The sequence below is a fragment of the Pinus tabuliformis genome, chromosome 4_1 (assembly GCF_031772625.1).
Source record: "Pinus tabuliformis cultivar Carrire ecotype Pingquan chromosome 4_1, CPIR1, whole genome shotgun sequence".
In the NCBI taxonomy this organism is placed as follows: domain Eukaryota; kingdom Viridiplantae; phylum Streptophyta; class Pinopsida; order Pinales; family Pinaceae; genus Pinus; species Pinus tabuliformis.
This window is the reverse complement of record NC_142303.1, coordinates 98,506,467-98,521,583: the sequence shown is the minus strand read 5'-3', so window position 1 is coordinate 98,521,583 and position 15,117 is coordinate 98,506,467. Positions and strand designations below refer to the sequence as shown.

General features: G+C 36.3%; 1 pseudogene; it reads right to left on the bottom strand.

Annotated features, from left to right (window-relative positions):
- Positions 1–8,567: 8,567 nt before the first annotated feature.
- Positions 8,568–9,641, bottom strand: LOC149174409 (rust resistance kinase Lr10 pseudogene; annotated as a pseudogene).
- Positions 9,642–15,117: the final 5,476 nt, after the last annotated feature.

The window sequence follows — 15,117 nt, the reverse complement described above, 5'->3', positions numbered from 1 at the left end:
CCTATTATGCCAATGAGTTTGAGTTATGTCGGAAGGAGCAAAAGAAATTTGAAGTAGCTTGCACATTGGGTGACTGAATAAAATTCCAGTTCATGAATTAGTTCCACCTGATCAAATGACAAGAATCAAACTAAATTACTCATTAAAAAGGAGATAATCTCTTTTGGCACAGTAAACATTTTCTACAATAAGTTGATACCCTTCAATTTTTTATTTTTATAATGGTCAATATCTTTAAAACATTCTTATTGGATCAATACCATCATCATCTAATAACTCCAATGCCTCTGTTGTTTCTTCCTTTTGCTTGATTGAATTAGAGAGAGCCAAGGATGTCAAGTCGGATAAGAAGGACCAATGACAAGTTGGTTTGTGCGGGCAAGAGGGAAAGAAAGCAATTAGCACTTTAATTCACTGTTTGATGCTCATCAAAGAGTTCGATGTGTTCCTTTTGGCTTTAACGACAAAATCGATGTTTCAGATAATGTCGACATCATACTTGGCAAGGTTCTTCTTGTTGTACATGGTCGTAAACTTATGGTTCACTGCGGCCCTCACAAATTTCTTTTGAGAATTCAACTTTCTTTTCCAGTGAAGGTTTGACATTTCAGAATCATCCCAGGGATACATTGACAATTTGGCTAGGGATTTGTGATCCAACTATGCCAGCTAATTCCGCTGAGTCTCAGCTTCAATTTCCATATCCAATTTCTAATAGTTTTAATAGTTTGGTTTGAAGGTGGCCAGGGCATCCCTCCAAAATTCCAATCGATGTTTGGGCCCTAAGCCAAATAAAAGATTACCTCTCCTCAGGTAGTGGCAACGTCCCATATAGTTGTTCATGGCAACATTCTTAAATTAAATTGAGATATAGGTACACGATATTACTGAGTATCAATTGCTGTTGTTAGAAGGAATTATGATCGCGTCTCCTGCAATTTAAAAACATCTACTGTATCCCATTATAAATCTACATGAAATTGTGTTAATACATAAATTATCCTGAAACTGATGAAACAACCTCTGTAAGACATTAAACCATCTTCACCATACAAAGTATTAGATGATTAGTAAAATTTATACATGAACAACAACTCCAACTTTTGGGAAAATACACTTTCAGCATTGATATATGCCACCAACAATGCTCAAAAAAAATGTCAAATTTAGAGCCCCAGAGTCCCAATTTTGGAAAAATGGAGTGTAAGCACTGATGTATGCCAAGCATAATGTTGGCACAAAATATCAAATTCACAAATGCACGCTAATCCAATAATTCATACATGAACAAAATAAAAGGGTTGTTTCAAACCTACATGCCTAGAATTAATCAAGGAAGCAGAATTCCACAGGTAAAATCTATGATTACCCTCTTCAAGAATAAATAGTTCTATCACATATATCTTATATTACCTTGAAAGGAAAAAGCAATTCAAAAAGAAATATCATAGCTAGAAATTATGACTACCCTCCTCAAGAATAAATGGTTTTATTCTATATCGATGAAATATAACCTTCAAAACAAAAACAATGACAAGAGCACATTGGATAACAAAACTGTGAATACAAATCCTACACAAATCACTTCGCTACACAACTAAATCAATACTAGCCGCAACAAAATTTCAAGAAAAATTATGAACTATCTATTCTACAAAAGAATCTCAATAACGACATCATCCACATTCATTAGGGGACTTTTGAGGTCTAAAATGGGTCTCCTAAGGAAATTATAAAATAATAGTGGAAATAATAAAATAAGATTAGATTACATCATCAAATTTTAGAGAGAGAAAAAAAATTCAATTATTATTTTCAACTTATCTCCCTATGGGTTTACTCAAATTTCAAGAGGAAACACTCATTGGATGCAAAATTTGATTCCTCATCCAAGGAGTACACATGTTGCATACTTTCGATGGACCATACTACATGAAAAATGAGAAATACATGAAAAACGTGATTGGAATCACATTTTTTCATGTATTTCTCATTTTTTGTGTAGCAGGGTCCATCAAAACTATGCAATATGGGTACTCCTTGGATGAGGAACTAAAATTTGTATCCATCGAGTACTCCTGCTTGAAATTTGAGTAAAACTTTAGGGAGATAAGTTGAAAATATGAGTTCAAAAAGAAGTTTTATTATTTTTTTATTTTTTAATATTTTTACTTTTTAACTCCAAAAATGGTGAATCATCCCCCATGGTTGACATCATCATCTTGAATCCTATTGGTTCTTATAAAGTTATTTTGGTTGCACATTTTTTTAGGAGGCCCATTTTAGACCTCAAAATTCCCCTAATGAGAATCATAATTAATATTACCCATAGCATCTAACTAAGCCCCAGGTGCTTGTTCGTCTGCAGGGTTAATCTCCATTGAATTATGCGGCTTTTCGGTCGATGGGTGTTGATAAATATTAATAATTTCAACACTGCCTCTGTAAATCGGCATATGGAGCATTGGGAGAGACAAACATCTACACAGGGAACGTGGAAACAATGCCTACATTTTGGTTACACAAGGTATTTATCACCATCCTAGGATTGATCAAGGCAAACCACGCATTCAAGATTGTTGTTGATGCAAATATCTTCGACATCATGTTTGGCCTTGGTGGTGCAAAATAAATTAGGAAATTTCTAGAAATCGGACTTAGAAAGACTAGAACGCTTAATGGGCTTGTTATTTTAGGAACTGATGCGCTCTTTGTGTGTGGAAACATAGAGAGAGGCATACCAGGTGAGCTAGAAATAGATGAGCACCATGACTCCCATTCCCACATGCTTTTCAAGAAGTGGAAAGAGAAGGAACCCATCAAACAAAAACCAGAGGTAGGGAAAGAGGCGATGGAAAAGAATACAAGAGGAATGGTATTGTTATAAATACAGTTAGTTGGATGTGAATGTCGAGGAATCGAGAAAGAAAAATATGCGCAAAGCTAAAACACTCAAGCTGCAAAATGAGATGTAGATCACAGAGTTCATGCACTGCCTATCCAACCAATCCAAACATTACTCTTCCTTTTCCCAAAATCCCATTCCAAATTCCATTTCGACTCCTGAGTTCGAATTGAGAAGGGTAGAAGGAATCATGTGACCTATTATATACACTGAACCTCGGTTTTCGACTACACTGCTCATGGCAAGGGCTTCAGGATGATGGAAAGAGTTAAAGATAACCCAATCTATTTCCCGCACTCTCTCCGTGCATCGATTTAGGAAATGGAAAATGAACTCTTTTTGGAAGTCATTAAATCTTGGAACCCATGGAAGATGTGTATAGTAGAGAGGTTGGATGCATGGAGGGGAGGTATTTCACCATTTTAAAGTCCTTTGGAATGCCTTCATAGCCCTCGATTAGTAAACACAACATCTCAATCTTGGAAATTAATGCATAAACTATACTTAGAAAATCAATGAAGTCATAATACTTAACTGTATGCATAAGGTGTAATATCATAGAGTAGTGCATAGGTAGCAGTAAGAGATATCCAAAGAGCGGCTATTGGAATATGGTGGCATTGAGCAATATTAACTGTGTGTGGAGGCCAGAGTGTCTTGTATCAAGCAGACAATTGCATCATCATCTTCCTCTTTGATTTGCTAAATGAGGTTTTTGAGAAATGCAACAATCGTGTTTTCTGTAACATCAGAGATCTTGGCAATGTCAGTGTGAGCATCAAATTGATCTTGTCAGCCTCTACTATTCTAGAGTGGTTGTATTATGTACCATTTACAAAATTGATAAGGAATCCCTCCTTCGCAAGCTTCAAGGCCACTTGCGTCATGGGATTTATGTGGCCTTGAGTAGGAAAAGGAACGAGAACTGCATGGTGTCGCTTACTGCAACTCATATCCATTATTTCTCTCTATGCCAAGATCTTGCCTTTGCCTATAAAACATTACTTTCTTTCCCCTACAAACTTATCTAGAAGGCTCTTGTAGCTACATCCTTCTTTTCAAACACCATATGAGAAAAACTATCTTCCTCTAAATGAAGTATCAGAACCCACAATTTCCCAATCTTCAAAGTTCAAATAACTATCTTTTTCCGTAGTCTACATCCATCCAAAAAAAATATTAAAATAAAAACACAATTAACGGCACCAGATGCCTCTTCTAAGAATAATAGGCTCCCGACACTAACATAAATAATAACTTGTATACTTTAACGAGCTTTTCTCAATGCACCACATCGTTCCTCCACAAAAATATAACAATGCTCCTAGCAGAATCCTCTCCCACACTTTTGATGTTGTTTCCTTGACATGGGTCCCTTAAATAACTATCTTTTTCCTTAATCTACATGCACCCAAAAACTATTCTTTTCCCCAATCTTCAAAGCCCAAATAACTATATTTTTCCATAATCTACATCCATCCAAAAAGATCTTAAAATAAAAGCACAATTAACCACTCCCAAATGCCTATTCCAACAATAATAGGCTCGAGACGCTAATATAAATGATAACACTTATCCTTTAATGAGCTCTGTTCAATGCACCACACCGTTCCTCCACAGAATATGCAACAATGCTCCAGAAGGGGGAAGCCTTTGCCATGCTCTCAGTGTAGTTTCCTTAACATGGGTCCCTTGAATAAAGGCTTGAATCTACTTGTTGTGGAACTCCGTCCATGCTGGAAAGTAATTTCTTCTCAACTCACCTCTTTAGGCCTCCATTGAAAGAGAAGAGGATCAAAAAAGGGAAGTCTTAGTAGTCCAGGTTTAAAAAATAATAAAATTGTACCTAATTGGCCATTTCCATATTTTCTTCAGTTTCTGTCATATCAAAATTTTGTCGTCATGAAAATGAGACGGTGAATGGGCACAATGTGACTCCATATTTCAACTTAAGAAATTATTATACAATTCGCCGATGCACTTTAGTTTCTTTAATTTAATGATAATTTTTGTACTTGTTAGGGCAAAACATTATAATATAATTCATTTTCAAAGTTGAAAAGAAAGGGAAGCCATCAATATAAATGATGAGAATAAGGAAAGCTAATATAACACAATTTTAATGCAACATGAATTTAGTAAAAAATATATCTAAGTGGCATTGTGTTTGGTTTAAATCTTGAATATTTTAAAAGTTGTTAGGATTTAATGGGTTTAGCTCATTTCTAAAGATGTCTCTACATCCTATTGAGCTTTCTAAAAAATGTTTCCAAAGTGGTTCAAAGTTGATTTGGAGTGGTGAATGCTTCAATATGGAATAGTCATGGATAAACTAATAAGCATAGGAGACCAAAGATCTAGTCCATGCTCTTGAAATATTTTGATTTATACTTTGATTTTTCAACTATGGAATTTGGTTCAATTTATATTTTTTGAATTTTCTACTACAAAATTTGGTTCAATTTGTGTTTCAGTGACTATCAAATACAAATTTATACTTCTAAGTTGAAATAGAATCTTTAGCTTCCATTCCAAATAGTTATATGGAGTGAAAATTACAAATGGAAATTCCATTCTCTCTGATAGCTCGAATCTTCAATACCTGTAAATAGATTGTCTATGATCCTTATTCCTAGATCCCATGGGCTCTAATACCATGTGAAATTGTAGTTGAACCTACACAAGTTGGATCTAGCTAGAAAACAATTAACAAAAATTGCAAGGAAAGAAGAAAAAAATTTGATAGAGAAAAAAATTAATAAATTTTATTCATGGGCTAAAAACAAAATTATGAGAGAGTACAATTCAATGCAATATATTATACTTGGTTGAACTAGCACAATACTAAGTCTAGTAGTGATTCTAGAGAGATATGAACATCCACTATATAAAACTAACACATAATCTTAGTTAATTGGCCATGGATTAATGAGTTAACCATCTCATAAAATTGAAGATTAGTGAAACTCATGCATGCACTTGTGGAATTCCCTCTTAGTGATAATAACAAGGATGTCATGGATGACTCTACTAAATAACCCAATTGAAATAAAACTAAGTGTATATTATTTCTAATAATGGAAGATGTACACAACATAGAGACCACATCCAAGTAAGTACTTCACCATTTTAAAGTCCTTTGGACATAGACCTCAATTAGTGAACTTATTTATGCAATGAATGTATAGACTAATTAAAAGGTCCATGAAATGATAACTAGCATTTGTATAGACTAATTAAAAGGTCCATGAAATGATAACTATCATTTGCACCTAGCATTTGCACCCAGAGGTGCAAAGGGATGCGGATAGGGAGAACAGGCTAATGCTGAAATTTAATTATTTTGGAAATTTAGTTATTTTACTAAATTTTGTGATCCATACAATTTTGAATAAATTGTGAAGTTCAATACCTTTAATCTTAATCATTAAATAGGTTCAAATTCTAAATATTCTCTCATATTTAATCATGATAATTATTCTTTATATTATTATTATTTTTAAATGTTTTAATTTATAATAAATTTTAATCTAAAAATAATTTTAATATAAATATACTTTTTATTTGAGAAATTCAAGAAGATATGTAAATTACTCAAATATTTTTATTTAATTGAGCATTGGTCTAAAATAATAATAAAAAATAACCTAAATGAACAAAATATTTTTTTTTAGATATTCTTCTTATAGTTGGTAAGTTGTTAGTCACACATCCCAAAGAACACTTGAAGTGAGGACTCAAAGAACCTTTGTTGCTTCCCAATCAGTGGACGTGAGAATTCCTCATAAAATTACTCTGTTGTTTTTAAGGAAAGATAGTTATTCAAGTTAATTTCATTTTTATTCTCTAGAAATGAAATTAGATTGTTGTAACATATCTTAAATGTAAAGTCATATGGAATGAAAAGTAACATGGGCTCTTAGATATGTCAAATTCACGTCCCCTCAAAGAAATGGAAAGCCTTACGGGAATGCTTTTTAAGAAGAAAAATAGAACGCTTATATTATATCAAAGTTGGTAAGCAACTTCGCACAGAACTCCCAGAACAATTGAGGTGTATGGGTCTTTGGATTCTTCTAAGGGGTGTTTAGATCACTATTTTGTAGCAATTGAAGTGTTTGCTTCAGTTTCGGGGTTATTTAGCAGGGATCTTGTTAGAAAGTTCTTGGAACTTTGAGGTATATGGAATTGTTGGGAATTCCTGTTGTGACTACTCAACCTCCAAGCCCATTCGACCAGTGAAATATTAGAAACCCTTTTATTTCCAATGTTTATATATATATATATATATATATATATATATATATATATATATGTTAGAAAAGATGAAGAAAAAAGCAAAACACTTTCGGGTTGTATCTTTACACCTTTTACTATAAATGGTAGTTATAAAATTATTACTATCAATAATGAGTAGTACCAAAAGTATTACATTTCAATTTTTTTTATGCATTAATAAATCCAAATCCAAACTCATCAAGCCATTGAAAAAATAATCAATTTATAAATTGAATATTAAAGCACTATATTCCATTTTTTTTAATAAAATAATACATGCAAATGGATCATACTTATCCAAAGATATTTAAACTTAAATTTATTCAATAAAATAAAAATAAGAAAATGAAATTTATAATATAATTTATATCATTATGTCTATAAAACTAAACTAGATTTAAAAAACCATATTATAAAAATTTAACTAATTATTTTTAGATATGTAAAAAATAAAATAAATATTATTAAAATTATAAAAATATTTGTAACTTTTATTATTAATTAATAAATTAATTATAAACCTATAATATTTTAAAATTTATTTATTTTTATCATAATTCAATGAGTCTAACACAATCACAATTCACTTTAAATAAATCAATAAATATGTAAATCTAAAAATACCACACGTGAAAAATATTCACCATTTTTCTTTAGTATAATTTAATAACTTTACCTACCAAAACAAGATCAATAAATATGTAAATCTAAAAATACCACACTTATAAATATGTAAATCTAAAAATACCACACTTAAGAAAAATATTCACCATTTTTCTTTATTATAATTTAATAAATTTACCTACCAAAACAAGATCACCCCTAAAAGATTAATAACACAACATCCCTAAAAAAACATTTAATTAAAAAAAAAATCCCTTTTATGATAAAACCCTAGCAATAAAAACACCTTGCAAAATCTTTAAAATATAAATAATTTCAAAATAATGTAAGCAAAAATATACATATACATGAACCATTAACGAAATGATAATTTTAAATTTAAAATAATAACATTTAAAGTATTAATTTACCTGACCGTTGATATTGATGTGAGCAATTGATAATGTTAAACAAAATGATAATGTTAAAGTGATACACTGATATAAACATCTTTATCATAATGGAATGTAAATGTAAATTCACCTCACTAATCTTGATCTTGCTGTCAGCAACTAACAGAAGATCATGATGCCCAAAACATACTTTTATAAATCTAATGGCGCAAACATCGGTAAGAGAGATTCACAGTTTGGAGCTATCACTGCACCGAGTTAGGGGCTTAACACTTCAGGGTAGTCATCGACTCATTCACAAAGGTATTATGTGGAGTCCGGGGCAAATCCAGAAACTGGTTTAAGTAAAGACAATTAAAGATAGAAATCTATAAAGTAATCTCAATTGAAGAAGAATTTACCGTGGATGGCAGTAGAGGATTTTCAGGTGTGGCCGAGGAATTGAAGGGCGACGGAGGATTGGCGAAGTCATCTCCATTTTCTTCTACCATTTGCATAACCCTCATCATGCAAGGACGATCTGCAGAGTTATATTGAATGCACCACAATCCAACTTTTGTGAGTCTTCCCGCCCTCTCCTCATCTGCGCATTCCATTTCTCCTCCTCTCAACCTCATCCCCAACTCACCACTCTCAATCAGCTTGAAAGCCAATTCAGGAAAGTATAATTGACTGGACCGGCTAACCTGCACATCAATATTCTTTCTGCCCCCAACAATATCTAGCAACAACATTCCGAAACTATAGACATCTGATTTATCTGTAACAAGACTGGCATCACTATGGCACAACTCCGGCGCAACATATCCCGGCGTCCCTCTCGTTCCTGTCATAGAAATATGATCGTCTCCCTTTCCACAAAGTTTTGCGAGACCGAAATCAGCAATTTTAGGGGTGAAGTCGGCGTCCAGCAATATATTGTGAGGTTTGATGTCGAAGTGTACGATGCGCTTTTGGCAATCATGGTGTAAATATGCAATTCCACGGGCCACACCCAAAGCAATCGAATACAATTGTTCCCACCTTAACACTTGCCCCTCCTCTTTCCGGGCAAATAAAATTTTATCCAGAGATCCATTGGGCATGTATTCATATACGAGTGCGCTTATAGGGTTTTCAAAACAGTACCCCAACAGACGAACCAGATTGACGTGATGGACACGTCCAATGGTAGCAACCTCATTCGTCAATTGGGTCTTGGTATGCCTGTGCCTATCAAGAAGCTTTACAGCCACTAGAGCGTCGTTCCGAAGCATTCCTTTATAGACCACACCAAACCCTCCTTCTCCCAACTTTTCTGCAAAGTTGTTTGTGATGTTCTTGAGGTGAGAGTGTGAATATCTGGTTGGCATTGACATTTCATAAGCATTTTCCTTTAGGAATTTCTCCACCCTTGAAGTAGAGGTACCAGGAGTAGGCCTTCTCTTCTTGGCATAAAACATTAAGAACAACAAGGCGATTGTTGTCAGCGCAACTCCTCCAAAGATGCAACCTGCAGAGTAATACATAAATCGATATGACTGTGATGTTGATTAACCTGGGTGAGAACGGTGGAAATTACAAGATACATGTTCACAGTGGGAAGAAATCATAGCTACCTATTACAATGGCAAGCCTGCTTTTATGACCTGCAATGCGGCCATAACAACTATTATGAGTAAAAGCAACAATCCATAGTTTTTGAAAAGGGGAGGAATATTTGACAATATAGGGAAACACAAGCACATATATTCTGTTAAATTTGTAATTTCAACAGCGCAGGGCAGTTTTGGAAAACCGGCCCGGTCTCCCCGCACCACCATTCGCAGAAGGCGGTATCCGTGAAGGAGGCCCCGACACAATCAGGACGCGCCACGCGTCCCTTGTACAAACACCAAAACCGCCCGCTCCCCGGAGATTAAAGGTCGTTTTGTTTGCGCGACCTTGGTGCGCGAATTGCGTTGGATCGGGTCAGGAGGCTCGGATCTGCGCGAAGCTGCACGGACTTTAACGACCGGGCCCGACGAATGAGGTGGCGACACGTGGCACCGAAGTGACGTCAGCCGACCCCGCCCGTGTCAAAATGAATTTTTTTTTTGTCGTTTTGTGGTTGACCGCCGTGGAGGAAACGTCGTGGTTTTTAATGCTTTTACGTGATTTAGGTGAGGCCTTTAATAAGGTGATGGGCATACGTCCTACACGTTTTTTTTATATGTTTTTATATATGGCTATGTAAGCCCGTGTGCGGAAATGGTTATGTAGTTTTTTTTTGGTGTGCATTGAGGTTGCGCATGGGATGCGCCAGAGAGAACAGTGTTATGTATGGTGGGTGCGCACGGTGGCGTGTGGGATTTTTTTTGTTGTATTAAAAAAAACGCACAGCAGTGCGGTAAAAAACTGAATAGAGGTGCATTGTAATGGTGTTGAGCCTGTGCGCATTCCTTTTGTTGTTCATGGAAATGTATTGAACGCACAGCAGTGCGAGATATAAAAAAAAACAGGGATGTAATGTCTTTGCTCGCCATTGTAAAACAGAGGAATAACATGAAATTGTTTTTTGTAATATCCACAGCAGTGGAAAATCTGTGAGGGCAACAGAGTTTGTTTTTTAAATCCCTCTCTGTGTAGAGGATGAAAGTTGTAACAGTTTTTGTTTTTAAGCAATAGAAAATGTTTTATGTTGTGTAATGGACTGTTATGAGTCATTTTGTTTTTAATAGCTTCGCTGTGCAAAGGTCCTGGAACAAAGGAAACAGAGCATTGGCTCTGTGGTATTTGCTTGATTGGTTTTGGTATTTTCCCATTTAAAAATCTCCAACAGTGGTATCAGAGCTAGTCCAGGCTCTTTGAAGGCTCAAAGAAGCTGAAGGAAGGACTCTTGTTGCAGCACTGAAGGCTCTCCAGCAGTGTGAAGCCACAGCCAAAAGGGTTAAGGTATTTCTCAAAGCTTTCCTTTGTGTTACTGTTGAAGGAACAGTCAGTGATTTAAAAGAAAACACAGTCAAGTATTTAAAGCCTAGATAAGAATGGCAAGGTCAAAGAAGAAAGCCTCCAAGCCTGCTAAAAATGTGTCTCCCTCCTCTACTAAACTAGAAGGCAATCCATTAGAATACATTCTATTTGAAGTTCCAAAGTTTGATGGAAACTTTGATGTATGGGAAATAAAAATGAGGGCTTTCTTACAGTTTCAAGGGAGTGAAATCTGGGAATCAGTGATTGATGTTAGCAAGATGGATAAAGAATCCATGGAGTATGATGCACAAGCAGCAAAGACTATCTTGGATGGACTGCCTGATTCTGTGAAGAGGAATCTAGGAAAATATACATCAGCAAAGGATATATGGGACAGACTGCATGACCTTCATGCAAAGGGAGCACTGACCATGACAATGAGTCAAGAAGAACCCATCATAGAAGCTGAGAATGAAAAGCTTGACCTCATCAAGCTTCAAGTAAAAGAAAGGATGAAGAACTTGCCAAGCTTAAGAAGGAGCTTGATCAATGCAAGAGGAAACATCATGAAGAAGTCATATCCATGACAAATCAACTGAATAGTGCAAAGAAGCAAGCATATGTCTTGACAAGTGAACTTGAACAAAGACACAAGAGAGTGAACAAACTTGTAGAAGAGATTGGACAGTACAAGGTAGAGGTCTCCTCCCTTAAGTCCGAACTACAAGAAGCCAAGAAGCAGGCACAAGGAGCTGAAAAGAAAATGAAGAGCAGTCAAGCAAAAGATGAAGAAATCTCCGAAATGAAGACAGATATTATCTCCTTCAAAATAGTAGCAGCTGAAGCTACTCGTAGCAAGGAAGAAACTGAGGAACAACTAGCAAAGAAAAGTAATGAATGTGAAAAGTTAGAAGAAGAGATTGTCCTCCTCAGGAAGAAGGTTGAAGGGATGAACAAGATCATGAAGAGCTCTCAACCATTGGATGACATGCTCAGCTATCACAGATCTCCATCTGATAAATCAGGACTTGGGTATGTAGGTGAACCCTCAAACAAGCATGAGGATGCTTTAAGCAAAGGAGATGTGAAGAAGCCAGAAAGAAGGTGTGATGCTCCTAGTTCCAGCAAAGGCAAGGAGAAAAATGAAGGCTGCAATAGAAGAAATCCTCCTCCAAGTAGAAAACCAACTCCAAGAAGAAATGTAGCTGATGTCAAAGAGGCAAGATGCAATGGTTATCATCAAAGGATCTCAAGGCAACAAGGCTTCAGAAGTACATCAAGGAAACCTCCATCTCCCAGGTACCAAAGTTCATTTTATGGTTATTGTTATGCTTGCTCAAACTTTGGTCATATGGCAAAAGACTGTAGAGCATTTCATAAAGATAAATGTTGTGGTCTCCGAAAATCTGCAAGAAACAATTTTAGAAGAAATCATGAAATGTTATTCATGAACAATGTTGAATGTTTCAAGTGTCATAACATTGGGCATATGGCACGTGACTGTAACTTAAGATGGGCTGCTATGCAAGCTAGACCCACACAAAAGAAGAAAGTTACACAAGTATGGAGAAGGAAGGAAAGGCAATCTGAAAACCCCTTGAACTCCCCAGTGGATCTAAGTTTGTTTTAAGAAAATCTTGCTGAAAGAAGATAAAGCATACATTAAAGGGGAGCTTGTAATTCTTATTGCTGAACTGTATTAACAGTCACTCCTTGATGAATTTTTTTTTATAAGGGAAGGACATGAAGTTAAATCTGTTATAACAACAGAAAAGAAATGGGGGCAGCGCTCAAATGTAAAGAGCAGCAGCGCAAGAAGAAAAGTATGCAGAGCATGGAGACCCTCACAGCAGTGGGAGGACAAAACATAAAACAGCAGTTTGAAATTTTTTTTGGAGCACATGCATTGAAATGCATAGCAATGTAATTTTTATGTAATGTGAGAGAATATACTCACAGCAGAGTGAGTATAATACACAGCAGATGGAAATGTTTTGTATTGGGAATGAAAATGCAAAGCAATGAGAAGAAAATGAGAAGAAGGCAAAACGCAGCAGAGCATAAATGCCCAGTGGCTGAGAATGCAATGAAATTTTTCACACAACAGTGAAAAATGTAATATTTTTTTTGTATGAAATGCAACATGCACAGAAATGCCTAAAGAAAAACATGGACAGCTGATTTTTAATGCACATGGGTGAATGATAATGTGTGGCAGCAGAAAAATGAAAGGAATTGCACAGCAGTGCATTGTGTAAATAAAAAAAATGAAGATGAAGATTGTGTGAATCAAAGGTGTAAAAAGGAACAGGGGCAACCCGTGTTAATAGAAGTTAGTGTATGGGCACACAGCGGTATGATGAAACAAAAGGCAACCACAGTGCAAATTGCAGAGGCAACGCAACAACAAATAAAAACCCAGGGATGACAGTCTATGGTTATGGGTATGGACAGCAGTGAATATGAAAAATGCAGCAGCAAGAAGTTATGGACAGCAGCATGATGACAAGAAGGAGAAGCACACAGCAATGCAAATAAGAAAATGCAGCAGCATGAAGTTTTGTTGAAGAAATGAAAGGTAATGGACAGCAGCACATGTAAAAGAATTTTTTTTTCTTTACAGCAGTATATGTAACTGTAATGAATGTGTTGTTCATTGAATTGAAATGCAATATATGCAACAACAGTGAATGTAAGAAATATTTACACACAACAGTGTAAATTTGTAAGTTGGGACAGTGTAATTGTTCCAGAAAAGACAGAGTATTTGTCTTTGAAAAGTGCACAAGCAGTGCAAGTGTAGACACAGCAGTGTGGGGTAGACACAGTAAAGAAGATGGCACAACAGTGCAGCAGAGAATATGCAGCAGCATAAAAGAACAATCTAATGAGTTTGCACACACAGCAGTGCAATGATTGTTTGTTTTGGAACAGCATTTGAAGTAGTCATTCGGTGAATCCCTCTGTTGAGAGGAAGATGCTCTTTAGCATAGTTTGGTAAATCCCTCTGTTAAGAGGAAGATGTTTTTTATAACAGGTGAATCTCTCTGTCATGAGGAAGGTGCTCTTAAGCACAGTCACATGGTGAATCCCTCTGTCATGAGGAAGGTGCTCTTAAGCACAGTTTCAGGTTAATCCCTCTATCAAGAGGAAGACAACTTTGTTTGTTTGTGAACTGCATTAGAAGCAGTTGGTGAATCCCTCTATGTGAGGAAGATATCTTTGTAACAACAGTACTGAGGAATCCCTCTACGAGAGGAAGTGTTTGGGTATGATTGAATGCCCAACTGTTGAAATTAAAGGGGAGTGTTAAATTTGTAATTTCAACAGCGCAGGGCAGTTTTGGAAAACCGGCCCGGTCTCCCCGCACCACCATTCGCAGAAGGCGGTATCCGTGAAGGAGGCCCCGACACAATCAGGACGCGCCACGCGTCCCTTGTACAAACACCAAAACCGCCCGCTCCCCGAAGATTAAAGGTCGTTTTGTTTGCGCGACCTTGGCGCGCGAATTGCGTTGGATCGGGTCAGGAGGCTCGGATCTGCGCGAAGCTGCACAGACTTTAACGACCGGGCCCGACGAATGAGGTGGCGACACGTGGCACCGAAGTGACGTCAGCCGACCCCGCCCGTGTCAAAATGAATTTTTTTTTGTCGTTTTGTGGTTGACCGCCGTGGAGGAAACGTCGTGGTTTTTAATGCTTTTACGTGATTTAGGTGAGGCCTTTAATAAGGTGATGGGCATACGTCCTACACGTTTTTTTTATATGTTTTTATATATGGCTATGTAAGCCCGTGTGCGGAAATGGTTATGTAGTTTTTTTTTTGGTGTGCATTGAGGCTGCGCATGGGATGCGCAAGAGAGAACAGTGTTATGTATGGTGGGTGCGCACGGTGGCGTGTGGGATTTTTTTTGTTGTATTAAAAAAAACGCACAACAGTGCGGTAAAAAACTGAACAGAGGTGCATTGTAATGGTGTTGAGCCTGTG